The sequence below is a fragment of the Anabrus simplex genome, chromosome 1, assembly GCF_040414725.1.
Source record: "Anabrus simplex isolate iqAnaSimp1 chromosome 1, ASM4041472v1, whole genome shotgun sequence".
Classification (NCBI taxonomy): Eukaryota; Metazoa; Arthropoda; class Insecta; order Orthoptera; family Tettigoniidae; genus Anabrus; species Anabrus simplex.
Genome location: NC_090265.1, coordinates 406,448,020 through 406,461,329, shown reverse-complemented (window position 1 = coordinate 406,461,329; position 13,310 = coordinate 406,448,020). Strand labels below are relative to the sequence as shown.

Sequence of the window (13,310 nt, the reverse complement as noted above, 5' to 3'; positions counted from 1 at the left end):
TCCTCGGTAATAGTTGTGTTTTGATACTTCAAAGCAAATGTTTGACGTCGGATGGTATTCTTCGACAGAAAGGGGGAGACGTAACAACGTGTCAAGCGTATAGTAGAAGACGCGAGAACAAGCGAACAGAAAGGTCAATGTATTATTATATTATGCAAAGATAATGCAAGGCCTCACCTGTCTTTTCTAACCCACATGGAGATGGGCGATACCGTCTCACAGTGTTTCTACCAAGCGTTAGCTACTATACGTTAACACTCAAAAATGGACCTCGTGGCAACAATGCATCAATTTACAATACATCTGAATGAGCTTTAGTTTTAGACAAGATATGGGCTTTTGGCTTTCTTGACACGTCATTAGCCCAAAAAAACCCATATCATATCTACAAGTACGAGCCGTGAAAGCATCAATGTTAACATGAGCTTTAGTTTGTTAGAGCATACTGGCAACTCCGCAGTCTTCCCCCATTTATGGGATTAATTTTCGTCGCGAGAACTGCTTGATTAGCTTCAGTAGAATCTTGCAATATAGTATGAAACGTAAATTCCGTTTAACAATTTTCGATAAAAGACTATTCCACTAAACTCGTAGGCCTACTTGTATGTATTTTTAAAAATGCTGGAAATAACATTCCACAAGGATGCAAACTGTTAAATGTTGGACATATTTACAGTATTTTTTGCACCTTACATATGTGAAGGTTTATAGTCCGTACATTATGCACTTCTATCTTTATGAGATAATACAAAAAGTTAGCGGGCCACAAGTTCTATAGAATTATTCACTCCAATACGTATTCCAGAGACTTTGTCACGGAAAGGCCTACATAAAAAAAAGGTTGTTTAAGATTTCTATCTCTGACGAATTATGTTTATACCATCAACATAAATGTAATAATAATAATAATAATAATAATTGTTACCGTGTTTTAGCGGTAGGTAGAGGTGAAAGAAGGTGCGGGTGTGAACGGGTCTCAAGCTACGAAAGTAAAATTAATTTAAAATTTAACAAGGTTATATTTTCTTTTCAAAATAAGGAAATAACAAGCATGGCAGGTACAAAGTAGCAAGTCAAAAGGGTAGTTACAATATTTACAGGATTTGGGCTTCGCGCCCTGACTTCACAATGCTTGGGCAATCAGCTCAGTTTTACCCCAAACACAAGTTTCAACAGAGGGGCAGAAAACCCCATTCATGCCTAGGAGCCCTTGCTCCAAATTACACTGAAAAGCCTCCACGAGGCATACAACACTCAATTTTCAAAAAGAGCCACTCGCTCTCAACTTTAAGCCTCTCAAAGGCCACACCAAACTCCACCTTCGAGTTGTCCTCACTGGACATAGACACAGGGGTAAAATACCCAACCTACTGAGGTCTATTAAATGAAAAGAAGGTTGATTACATGACCTCCAAAATAACAACTGAGAGGAGGCGATCTGCACTCCTAATACACTTTGTTTTTAAAACCTACTTGGCACTAGGCCATTAATGCAAGGGCTAATCCCATACTACAGAGGTGACTTCAGAAAAGAACAATTTACATTATATTAACGAAGAATAGGTTGAGAAAAATAAGTTCACCTCAAAACATTATGATTGGGAGCTCGAGAGGGTTAAGCACCTTTTTCTTCGCACTAGGGTGCACTATTGTAGTTCTTCAGTAGTGTCCTCTAGAAGAGAAAGTTCACACTTCTTACTTCAAGCAAAACAAAAACACATCAAAAATGACACAGTTCTAAAATTCCGAAATTTACAGGTAGTGACATCTTCTGAGAAAGTAGAAAATTAATACCGTTAACAGAGTTCAGGTTTCCTCCAGCAGAGGAGTTTCAACTGGCGCACCTTTTGAATTAGCGGCGTGGAGGTGTACCGCCCGGTACAATAATAATAATAATAATAATAATAATAATAATAATAATAATAATAATAATAATAATACAGTGGGCTCAGAAAGCCGGTACTCTAATATCTGAGCACTCGGTCCTGCTAACATATACAATATTTAGTCTAGCAGCACGCACATCATTACCTGAGGCAGACATGGGTCAGTACTTGTCGGACATTCTCCATCCGAATTCTGTCTGTCCCGGTCTCTACAGAATTACTTGAACGGAATATGATTTACCTGTTAAAAAAGCACTTGGATGACTTGGACAAATGCCAAGAAGAGGGGAAAAGGAGAAAAATAAATGCAAGGTTCCTCGATTAATAAAATGGGAAATTCGTTTCCATTTCCACCTACGAAAAGACAGAACTTTTCTGGTCAAACCAACAGACATGCCGACTTCCAAGAGGTGATTTTATCTCTGTAAGGCTGACCATGCAGATAACATGACCATTACAAAGTACTATCTCAGTGTTTCAGTAAAACCAAATTTGTCGTGATACGACAATTTAAAGCAGCGGGGGAAACGTAAACTTTAGATGACTCTATTAGAAGGCGATCACATATGCCACAATAATCCCATAATGATTACATGAAGATCACGTCTGGCGGGGAGCTGCAGGGTTACTTCTAGGGGATGATATGGTAATTCTACTACCCCTCCCACTGCACGAGGGCTTGTACAGTAAAGGGGATTCCCCAGCAGACTTCTCCACCGAAAACCACAGAACATAAACGTTCGTTGTCTCACTCCACTGCAGAAGGGATGTGCTCAAGACGCAGCAGCAAACATTAAAAGGCTGCCTCGTGTTTTCCTACCACCGGTTGTCTGCCTGCATGAATGTATGCATGGATGCGTGCAGAGGAGACCAGAGGGGTCGGTCAGCTGAGAGAAATACACGGCCAGTGGGATCGTTCACAGGGGCAACGTATATTTGTAAGCCATCACAGAGTAGCCACAGAAGAAATATGGCATTACAATTATCATTGTCAATTCCTTGACGAGTATGATTCGTTTATAAATGTAACTGAATGTAAAAAAAATACATGTTTTGAGGATTATGTAACCAGACGGGTATGGATTTCGCAGATCTAAGCTTCACAAATGTTCGTGAATCATTAAAAATATATATAATTTGCTTTTCGTCGCACCGACACAGATAGATCTTATGGCGACGACGGGACAGGAAAGGCCTAGGAATGGGAAGGAAGCGGCCGTGGCCTTAATTGAGGTACAGGCCCATCATTTGCCTGGTGTGAAAATGGGAAACCACAGAAAACTATCTTCAGGGCTGCCGACAGTGGGGTTCGATCACACTATCTCCCGGATGCGAGCTCACAGCTGTGCGCCCTAAACTGCACGGCCAACTCGCCCGGTTTAATGCTGCTGCTGCTACTACTACTACTACTACTACTACTACTACTACTACTACTACTACTACTACTACTACTACTACTAGTGTTCTAACGTCTCACTAAGTACTTTTGGCCTACAGTTTTTGGAGACGTCGGGAAGCCGGAAATTAGTCGTCCAGGAGTTTTCTTACGTGTAGGTAAATCTACTGTCAAGAAGCTGGCGTATGTGAGCGGCTTCAAACCGTCTGAGTCACTCAGCCCGACAGTGAATGAACTTAAGATTTTGTTCAAAATGTCCAATCTCTTCACTAGTCCAAAAACAAGTAAAGAAGTTTAAATGGCGTTGAGATGAAATAAGTACCATTTTTGGGTGTTAATTCGTTAGCGTATCTTTTTGTTTTACCTAAAAAAAAGAACGGCGTTGCAGCCCAGATGGGATTTGGTCCACTAAGCAACAGCTGCTCAGCCCGAAGGCCTGCAGCTTACGAGGTGACGGGCAGTCAGCGCAACGAATCCTTTCGGCAGTTATTCCTGGCTTTCTAGACTGGGGCCGCTATCTCAACTCGCTCCTCCGTTGTTCTCACGTAGACTGAGTGGACTTTGAACCAGCCCTCATATCCAGGTAAAACTCCCTGACTTGGCCGAAAATCGAGCCCGTAGCGTCTGGCTGAGACGCAGGCACGCTACCCCCAGAGAGTGAGTCGGCACACTCTCTTTATAAGAGCGAAATTATACAGCTTTAAGAAAACAAAACATGTTATTCATAAACATTTTAGATTTATGGTACATTAACTGATGAAGTACTTTGTATTTACATCAGAGAGGCAATAAAAATATTTAGAAAACAATGCTGACCGAGCAAGTAGCCGCTCGGTTGCTTGGTGTGAAAATGGGAAACCACGGAATACCATATTCAAGGCTGCTGACAGTGGAGTTTGAACCCTCTATTTCCCGAAAGCAGTTGCAGAATTGTGGAAAGAAGCAGGTAGCCTAATACAAGAAATTTGGCGAACGGAGAAAATCCCTACTGAGTGGAAGAACGTACTCATACACCTGTTACAAGAGAACGGTGACAAAACAGATGTGAACAATTACAGAAGCATCTCCCCAGTAGCAGTCACATATATAATACTGTCAAAAGCTCTTCATAATAGAATTGAACCAATAATAGACAAACAAATCGAAGAATACCAAGGTGGGTTCAGAAAAGGCAGATCATGTGCAGAACAGATTCTAGATCTGAAAACTATAGTAAGAGACAGGGTTACAAAGAACAAAAACTATACTCCATCATGAGATGAGATTAGGTTCAAAGCTCAAAGGTGTTGGTGTAAACTGTTTGGCCTTCGCTGATAACATAGCAATCCTCTCTGAAATATACACTGCCTTAGAACAAATCAACCTTCTGAAGGAAATAGCGGGAAACGTTAGACTTCAGATATATTTTGAGAAGACTAAATTCATGATCAATATTAGAGATTCACCCACAGCACTAGAAAATGAGTGCGGGATAATCAGCAAGGTTAATAAATTTAAGTATCTAGGTGAAATAATTCAGAAGAATGGACTCAATAAGGAAGCGAGCAGATCAAGAGCAAGAAAACTGGAACTAGCAGACCAACTGGTTGAATATACCTACGAGAAGAAGAATCTCTCAGGGAGAACTAAAATCAAACACTAAGGGCCGAATTCATAGACAGCACTTATATATAAGTGCCCCTTATAAGCCAGGTTTCATTTCATATTATCTACTTAAGTGTCCCACTTATTGTTATAAGTGGACCTCCCACACACACTTACAGAGTGTCTCACTTATGTTGCAGCAAGACGGAGGATAATGATTTTGCTGAATATGTTGCATTTCATTCACAGAATGCTTTCCGTGCACACAGCAGAGATGGAAAATCCTGTCGAAATGTAATGTAACCAACAATTTAATGAAGGTTTCGTTTTAGTAAAGTGAGAGATATGAATATTCTTGTTCCTTTGATTGAGAGAGTGAACATAACCTCTAGAGGACTCACTATCTCACCATTAATGAAGATATTGTTTAGAGATTTTATGCCACCTCTTAGTTTCAGGTTATTGTTATTATTATTGTTACCGAGTTTTTGTGGTAGGTAGAGGTGAAAGAAGGTGCGGGCGTGAACGGGCCTCAAAATACGAAATTACAGTTAAGATAAAATTTAACAAGGTTATATTTTCTTAGCAAAATCAAGAAATAACAATAATGGCAGGTACAGAGTAGCAAGGTAACAAATTACAATTACAGTATTCACAAGATTTGGGCTTCGATCCCCGAACTCACAATTCTTGGGCAATTAGCCCAACCCCACCCCAAAACAAGTTTCAACAGAGGGGAAGAAAACCCCATTCATGCCCAGGAGCACTTGCTCCAAATTACACAGTAAGGCCTCCTTGAGGCGCGCAGAAAACAAAATTTCCAAGAAAGAGCAACTTGCTCTCAAAATTTAAGCCTGTCAAAGGCCACACCAAATTCCACCTTCAAGCTGTCCTCTAAGGACATATACACAGGGGTAAAATACCCAACCTACTGAGGTCTATTAAGTGAAAAAGGTTAATTACATGACCTCCAAAATAACAATTTGAGAGGAGGCGATCTGCACTCCTAATACCTTTTGTTTAAAAACTAATCTGGCTCTAGGCCGCTAATGCAAGGGCTAATCCCCTACTAAAGAGGTGACTTTAGAAGGAAACAATTTACATTACGTTAAGGAAGAATCGGTTATGAAAAATAAGTTCACCCCAAAACAATATGAGTGGGAGCTCGAGAGGGTTAAGCACTCTCTATCCCAATATGTAGCTTTAAAAGAAAATAGATGCTAAGAGTCTTTACATTTTAGGGAAAAGTTACATGGTGGAAACGCTTCGGACCCGCCCCGAGAGTTAAACTGCTGAGCTAGCAGGAAAAGAAGTTATTAAACGGCCATTACCTTGTCGTTGAACTGCTGCCCGAAGAAAGAGGCGCTTCCCGCCCCCTGCTACGTACTTTACACTTTGAAAGTTGGTACTGAAGTGGCGCAGAGACCCGAAAATCAGCAGTTTAAATACCCTCGCGGAAAGTTCGAGGCGTTTCAGGAAATGAGAACACCCTCCCGCAAGAATTTTATTGGTTACAGAACCCAGTTACAGAGCAGTTTGGGGAAGAAGGCCCCGATTGGCCGAAAATTAATTTAAGAAATTCGGGATTGGCTAATTTCAAAACGAGGGGAAAGAAAGGGTTAATATTGCCAACTTAAATAATGACAGAAGGAAATTTAACAAAGAACAAACTTATGAAATAAAACTTTCTCCGAAAAACAAAAACTTCGCACTAGGGTGCACTGTTGTAGTTCTTCAGTAGTGTCCTCTAGAAGAGAAAGTTCACACTTCTTACTACAGGTAAAACAAAAATACATCAAAAACGACCCAGTTCAGAAACTTCAAAATTTCCGAGTAGTGACATCTTCTGAGAAACTTGAAAATTAACACAGTAGATAAAGTTCAGACTTCCTCCAGCAGAGGAGTTTCAACTGGCGCAAAGTTTAAATTAGCGGCGTGGAGGTGTACCGCCCGGTACAATTATCATCACCATCATCATTACCAGTATTTCGCTTAATTAATTGGAAACGTGTTACAAGTTGATAAGTTATCAAGATTGTAAGCCTACGGAATGGTAAAGAACTGTACTGAGTTATAAGAAAAATGAACGTGTTGCACTACCACCATTTATTTTAAGGTTGATCTGTGCTAATTATATCAGGTTAGTCAACGAATCGTTTGCCGGATTATATCAGAAGTTTCTGAAATTATGGCATCACACATCAAAACATACTATTTGCATTTTATTGGGGAAGTAATTAGGCCTATTACAACATAACGGCTACGGATATACTTGTCAAATCATTAAAAGCGTTGTAAGGCTAGATATTCTACATTTCGATTAATATTTGTATAGGTTCGAGTACCTGGATAACTATAAACATAATGAGAAGAAAGACTCTGGGCATTTTCGTAGTTTGCATTGTCCACAACAAGTTTTTCCCACGGCATTCATATTCTGATGAGAAACTGCTTGTTCTATATTATGCGCAAGTTCTTGCAGGTGTCGTCTCAGCTCGCTGTTTTGTTATCTATTCTGATAACCAAATACAATATAGACGATCTTTTAACCTCAAAAATGTCGCACGCGGTCACGCGATATCCTTCCATAAACAAAGCACAATAGATCATTCCACTATTCGGTAGCCAGAACTGCACGATCCAGGAAGCATGGGCATAATTTACAGCATTGCCACATCTCCAGTGATACTTACTGTATCAATGAGTGTGCTCTTTAAGTGCTGTCTATGAAATGTAAACTCATATAAGTGAATACTTATTATAAGTGATCCCTTATTACTTAAGGGTTCCACTTATGTATAAGTGCTGACTATGAATTCGGCCCTAAAACACAGTAATCAAACCAGAGAGTCTGTATGCCAAAGAATGCATGTTCTCTATGAAAACAGGTGAAATAGAAGAGACAAAGAAGGAAAGGAAAATACTGAGGAAAATCTGGAAACCACTGAAACTGAGGAATGAGAGTTTAGACATAGGCGGAATAAAGATCTCTATAAGGACGAAGAAAATTAAAGGATGTCAGACACGATCAGAAAGATGAGCATTACATTTTTTGATTACATAATGGAGATGGATAACAGCAGACTGACAAAACGAGTGTATATAAGAGCAAGAATGGCAACCAGTGGATCCAAGTAGTAAAGAAAGATATGGCACAGATTGGAATAACAGAGGACATAATACAAGACGTAACAACTTCCAGAAGACTGATACAACATTTCAAGGATTTCCAGGAGAAGGAGAAGAAGAAAGGTAATAACAACTGGACATAAGAGAGGAGGAAAAAGCAAAGTTGCTATTTTTTACTATTTGCTTTACGTCGCACCGACACAGATAGGTCTTATGGCGACGATGGGATAGGAAAGGCCTAGGAATGGGAAGGAAGCGGCTGTGGCCTTAATTAAGGTGCAGCCCCAGCATTTGCTTGGTGTGAAAATGGGGAAACCACGGAAAACCATCTTCAGGGTTGCCGACAGTGGGGTTCGAACCCACTATCTCCCGATTACTGGATACTGGCCGCACTTAAGCGACTGCAGCTATCAAGCTCGGTAACAGCAAAGTGAAAGGATGAAGAATTATTAGAGGTCAAGGACAGACGTTGATAATATTATTTCTACCTTATATTTAAATATACAGAATGTTGTAGCTAGTCGAACACGCATTTAGATTTGCTCTAAAACATGACATACTTAATACTTACATTATAAGATTATTATCAGGCTTACCTTGTATTCTGCCATTCTAAGCTACTGTCCAGGATGCGTTCTCACCTGAAACAAGACAAATAAGATCACAAATAAGACGTGTTCTTCAATAATTGATACAGTGCAGCTTGTGTCAACCATCTATTCTGATCTCCATTGCAGAGTAAAGAAGATCTGACTGCCTGGAAATCAGTAAATCCATTCAAGCTGGCAGTGTAAACGAAGGAGATCAACTCTATAAATCCAACCAGGATTTGCTGAGCTGAGATCTCCAAGAGAAGATTTAGCCGGCGACGGATATGGAGCAGCTTCTCAAGAAAGGTTATTCTTATGTCTTATTGGCTGGTATTCCACCAGTGATTTAATTCACGCTCACTCATATTCCTCCCTTAAAAGCCTCTTTCTAACAGTCAATACGCAGACCTGACTCTTCAGACAATCATTCTGTTTTTCGTAGTTCACTATATACTGTTGGAAGAGTTTTAGCTTTCTATTTTTTCCCATTTTTCTTTGCAGGCCTATACTTACTCTCAATATTCAGATTCGAGTTCAACTAGGAGAGGGGGAGTGGGGAGACGGGGGTACGTCATAGTTTCTCACCAAGGTGGTCGCGGCAAGAATCCCGGCCAACGCATATGGGATAGCTGAAATAAAAAGTCACGTTCCAGAGGTTCGGATTCCATGTGAAACTGGAATTCCCGTGACTATGAACACGATATCAACAGCCACACAAAAAAGCTCCATTCTTACGATTACGACAGGGACCATCTACTAGATTAAAACACTCCCTCATTTAATACAACGTAATTATCAATTAACTAAATTAAATAATTAAATTATTTCTCTGTAGGTGATATACTTTATACTTTTACATCACCGCACAGTGTCTTGGACAAATTCACATGTACTGAAAATGAAAATCCACAGCCCGTTCCCAGTCATTCGACCGGGTCAGGAATGGAATAAATGAAGCCCCCATCTAGCGGCGATGATAGAAATTGTGCCGGCTGCCGAAGCCTGTCGCACTCCTCTGGGGCAATGATTAATGAATGACAGATGAAATGAAATGATATTGGGGAGTGTTGCTGGAATGAATTATAACAGAGAAAACCCGAGTACCCGGAGAGAAACCTGTCCCGCCTCCGCTTTGTCCAGCACAAATCTCACATGGAGTGAGCGGGATTTGAACCACGGAACCCAGCGGTGAGAGGGCGGCGCGCTGCCGCCTGAGCCACGGAGGCTTACTCACATATACTAATTTCTGAAAACTAAAATTAAAGATCGATGAAATAAGCAAAGGTTCTTTTCACTGCTATTCAATGAAGGCAAACTCTATTCAATGAAATAGTACACAGTTACTTTTCTCTTAATAATATTCGTTAAAAACAGTACATCACCGTTATTTTTATGCTGCAGTGTCAAATCAACGACTACGATTTCAGCTATTATGTCGTGTCGACTACATACAAATAGTATAGTATATTAAGTAGGCCTAATGAACAAAACTGGCCAAACAGACACCGGAGGGAGCGGAACCCACAGCCTTCAGATTTCGTGTCCAATACACACCTCAACTGTGAGTAAGGTGGTTGGAATTTCAGACCACTAACGTTAAAACATGAGCTCACCTGCCAAATGTCCAACTTGTCAGGAAACAAAAATACTGCATCAATCACGTATTTCATTTTCAGAATGATGGATTATTGAAAAAAAAAAAAACATATTTCTAGAGGATTTCTTATAGCCTACAATTAATCCGTGAGGAAGTCGTAAAATTTAAGAAACGAGATTTCCACTTCCGCAGGTGCATATGGCCCTGAGGTTCACTCAGCCTACACCAAAATGACTACCAGGTTAATTCCTGGGGACAAAGGCGGCCGGCCGTAGAGCTAACCACTCTACCCCATCACGTGCCCAGATTAACAATGGTCGAAGCCTTTACCTTCCACTCCTCCAAGGGCCTTCATGGCCTGTACGGAGGTGACTTTGCTTTGCTTTGCTTTGCTACAATTAATCAGATAAACTTCCATCACATTACCTACCAAGTGAACTGGTGTAGTGATAATGGCTACGGGGCCACCAGTTCCATGTGGAATGTGAACTGCAAGGACGAAAATTTTAATTTCAAAAATTCCTCCGCACTGGCCAGGAGAAATAATATCAAAGGAACAAATAAGTTATGCTTTTTCAAGTCAGCTAATGTTAAACACGAGGTCGTATTTTCAAAATTAAAAATCTCCTGGGTCTAAAGAACTAAATGTATAATTGATAAACCAAACCCCATGGCGCAACAGCCCCGAAGGGCCATGGCCTACCAAGCGACCGCTGCTCAGCCCGAAGGCCCGCAGATTACGAGGTGTCGTGTGGTCAACACGATGGATCCTCTCGGCTGTTATTCTTGGCTTTCTAGACCGGGGTATAATTCACACTCATACTAAAATAACGCTGCAAACATACATACTGTATATTACATATAAATCAGCCAGCGTTAAGTATTGAGTATTGACAATAAATTAAATTGTAATTTTAACCCAATAACAAACGGGTGCAAAGTACAGATTAAGGATTTTAAAATATTTTATGAACTAGGATATATCTGTAAAATTTAGTTATGTCTCACCGAAGGATCTTTCTAAATTTCAGTCGAAGAAGTTGAGGTAAAATATGTTGAAACTCGATTAGATAGGTTATTTAAGATATGAACACAAGACCTAAACCTAAGATCGTCAGTAGAGGACTTCTTTAGATTTGTAAGAAGTCGGCTCCGATCCAGGGGAGATCTCAAAACGAAGGAAACCTCAAGATTTCTGGGCGTCTGGCCTCTGGAAGAAAATTAGAAGAATGTGACAAGGACAGTTATTTTTTTATTTTTTAACAAGTTGATTTACGTCGCACCGACAAAGATAGGTCTTATGGCGACGATGGGAAGGAAAGGACTAGGAGTGGGAAGGAAGCGGCCGTGGCCTTATTAAGGTACCTGGTGTGAAAATTAGAAACAACGGAAACCATCTTCAGGGCTGCCGACAGTGGGGTTCGAGCCCACAATATTCCGAATACTGGGTACTTGTCGCACTTAAGTGACTGCAGCTATCGAGCTCGGTAAAGGACAGGTAGAGTGGGAAACTATTCAGCCTCTCAGGTCGGCCGCCTACTTTAAGTCTTCTAGCACAGTGACTGGACGGCCTGACGTATGCCCGAATCTATTTGAAGAAGGGCCGAACAATGCCTACGACTTCCGATTCTATCAAAACGGTACTAATTCATTACATATTTAAATTCTCAACAGGCGACATCAACGTACAAATGCATTAATAATTATTAAACATGTGCTCTTTCTCCCAGAGAAGTGATGAATTAATTATTTAAAAGTATGAATAATGAAGATAAAAGGGGCGTTGTGAGAGCGCATGGTAATTATTAGGGAATTGTTATTGTGTTAACGGGATTGATATGAATAGAGAGTATTAACAATAGCATTTCGGTATGTTTATGAGCACTATCAAGGGCCGCCGTGTTAAACGCCTAGGCGTTAGCGTACTGCTTCCAGTACGGTTATTTCGGGTTTCATTTCCGACTCTGTCATTAGATGACGACTGATTTTGAGAATGCACTCAGCCTCGAGGAATACAACCGAGAACAATAATGGGTTAACATCCTTTATGAGATTTTATATGTCAACCCCGAAAAATGTCGCGCTATACCACAGCTGCTTCCTTTCCAGATCTAGCCCCAATTTATTCGCAATACAAGAAGTGGTGGTGCTATTTGTTTTACGTCGCACCGACACAGATAGGTCTTATGGCGACGATGGGACAGGAACGGCCTAGGAATAGGAAGGAAGCGGCCGTGGCCTTAAGGAACAGCCCCAGCATTTGCCTGATGTGAAAATGGGAAACCACGGAAAACCATCTTCAGGGCTGCCGACAGTGGGGTTCGAACCCACTATCTCCCGGATGCGAGCTCACAGATGCGCGCTCCTAACCGCACGGCCAACTCGCCCGGTAATACAAGAAGTGATAGGTCGAAAATGACCACTACGTCTCCGAGTACAAGAACGGCCGAAATCATACAGATTTATTGGCACGGAGGTTGTCAACACCTAGATATTAACAGGGTGCACTTATATGCTTCTAAAACTAGTATAGATGACTGTTTAGCTCACGGCTCTAATGACCAATCCGTTATAACTTAACCAATCAACAACTGCCCATCGCCACGATATTATAGTATTCTTTGTTATAACCTTCGTACTACTGCAACTACGTGCACTTCTTTTTATATAAATTCATCAGAATAGCGCACTGAAATATCTTGACCACAGACCGCACAATCAATACGACGTAACTGTGTTATTCTGACAAAGCCGACAGCCGACAAGGTGAAAGACTGTGGCTCATTTACGGCCAAGTGCACCAACCTTGTTTAAGATTCAGCAATTATTATTATTATTATTATTATTATTATTATTATTATTATCGTATGACATTTACAAGCATAATCTGTAAAAATGTACAATTAACATACAAATTAAAATATAGATGTAATTAAACTAGAATGTCCAGCTTCGACAACCAGTCCACTGCACTTGGTGTCAATTCATGCAGAGTCCGTAAACCGTCCTTAAATGCTGACAGTGGACAGCTCTCAACAACATGAAGCAATGTCTGCTTCTCAGCACCACACTCACACGCAGCACTTTCACAATATCCCCACTTTTTCATCATATATCGGCACCTGCCG

General features: G+C 40.7%; 1 protein-coding gene across 1 annotated transcript in view; it reads right to left on the bottom strand.

Annotated features, from left to right (window-relative positions):
- Nucleotides 1–13,310, bottom strand: part of LOC136866650 (homeobox protein PKNOX2) — a 621,923-nt gene that overhangs the window by 260,877 nt on the left and 347,736 nt on the right. Inside the window, exon 3 of the mRNA XM_067143772.2 lies at nucleotides 8,592–8,636. The gene's annotated coding sequence lies outside the window, so the exon portion shown is untranslated. The remainder of the gene's footprint in view (nucleotides 1–8,591; nucleotides 8,637–13,310) is intronic.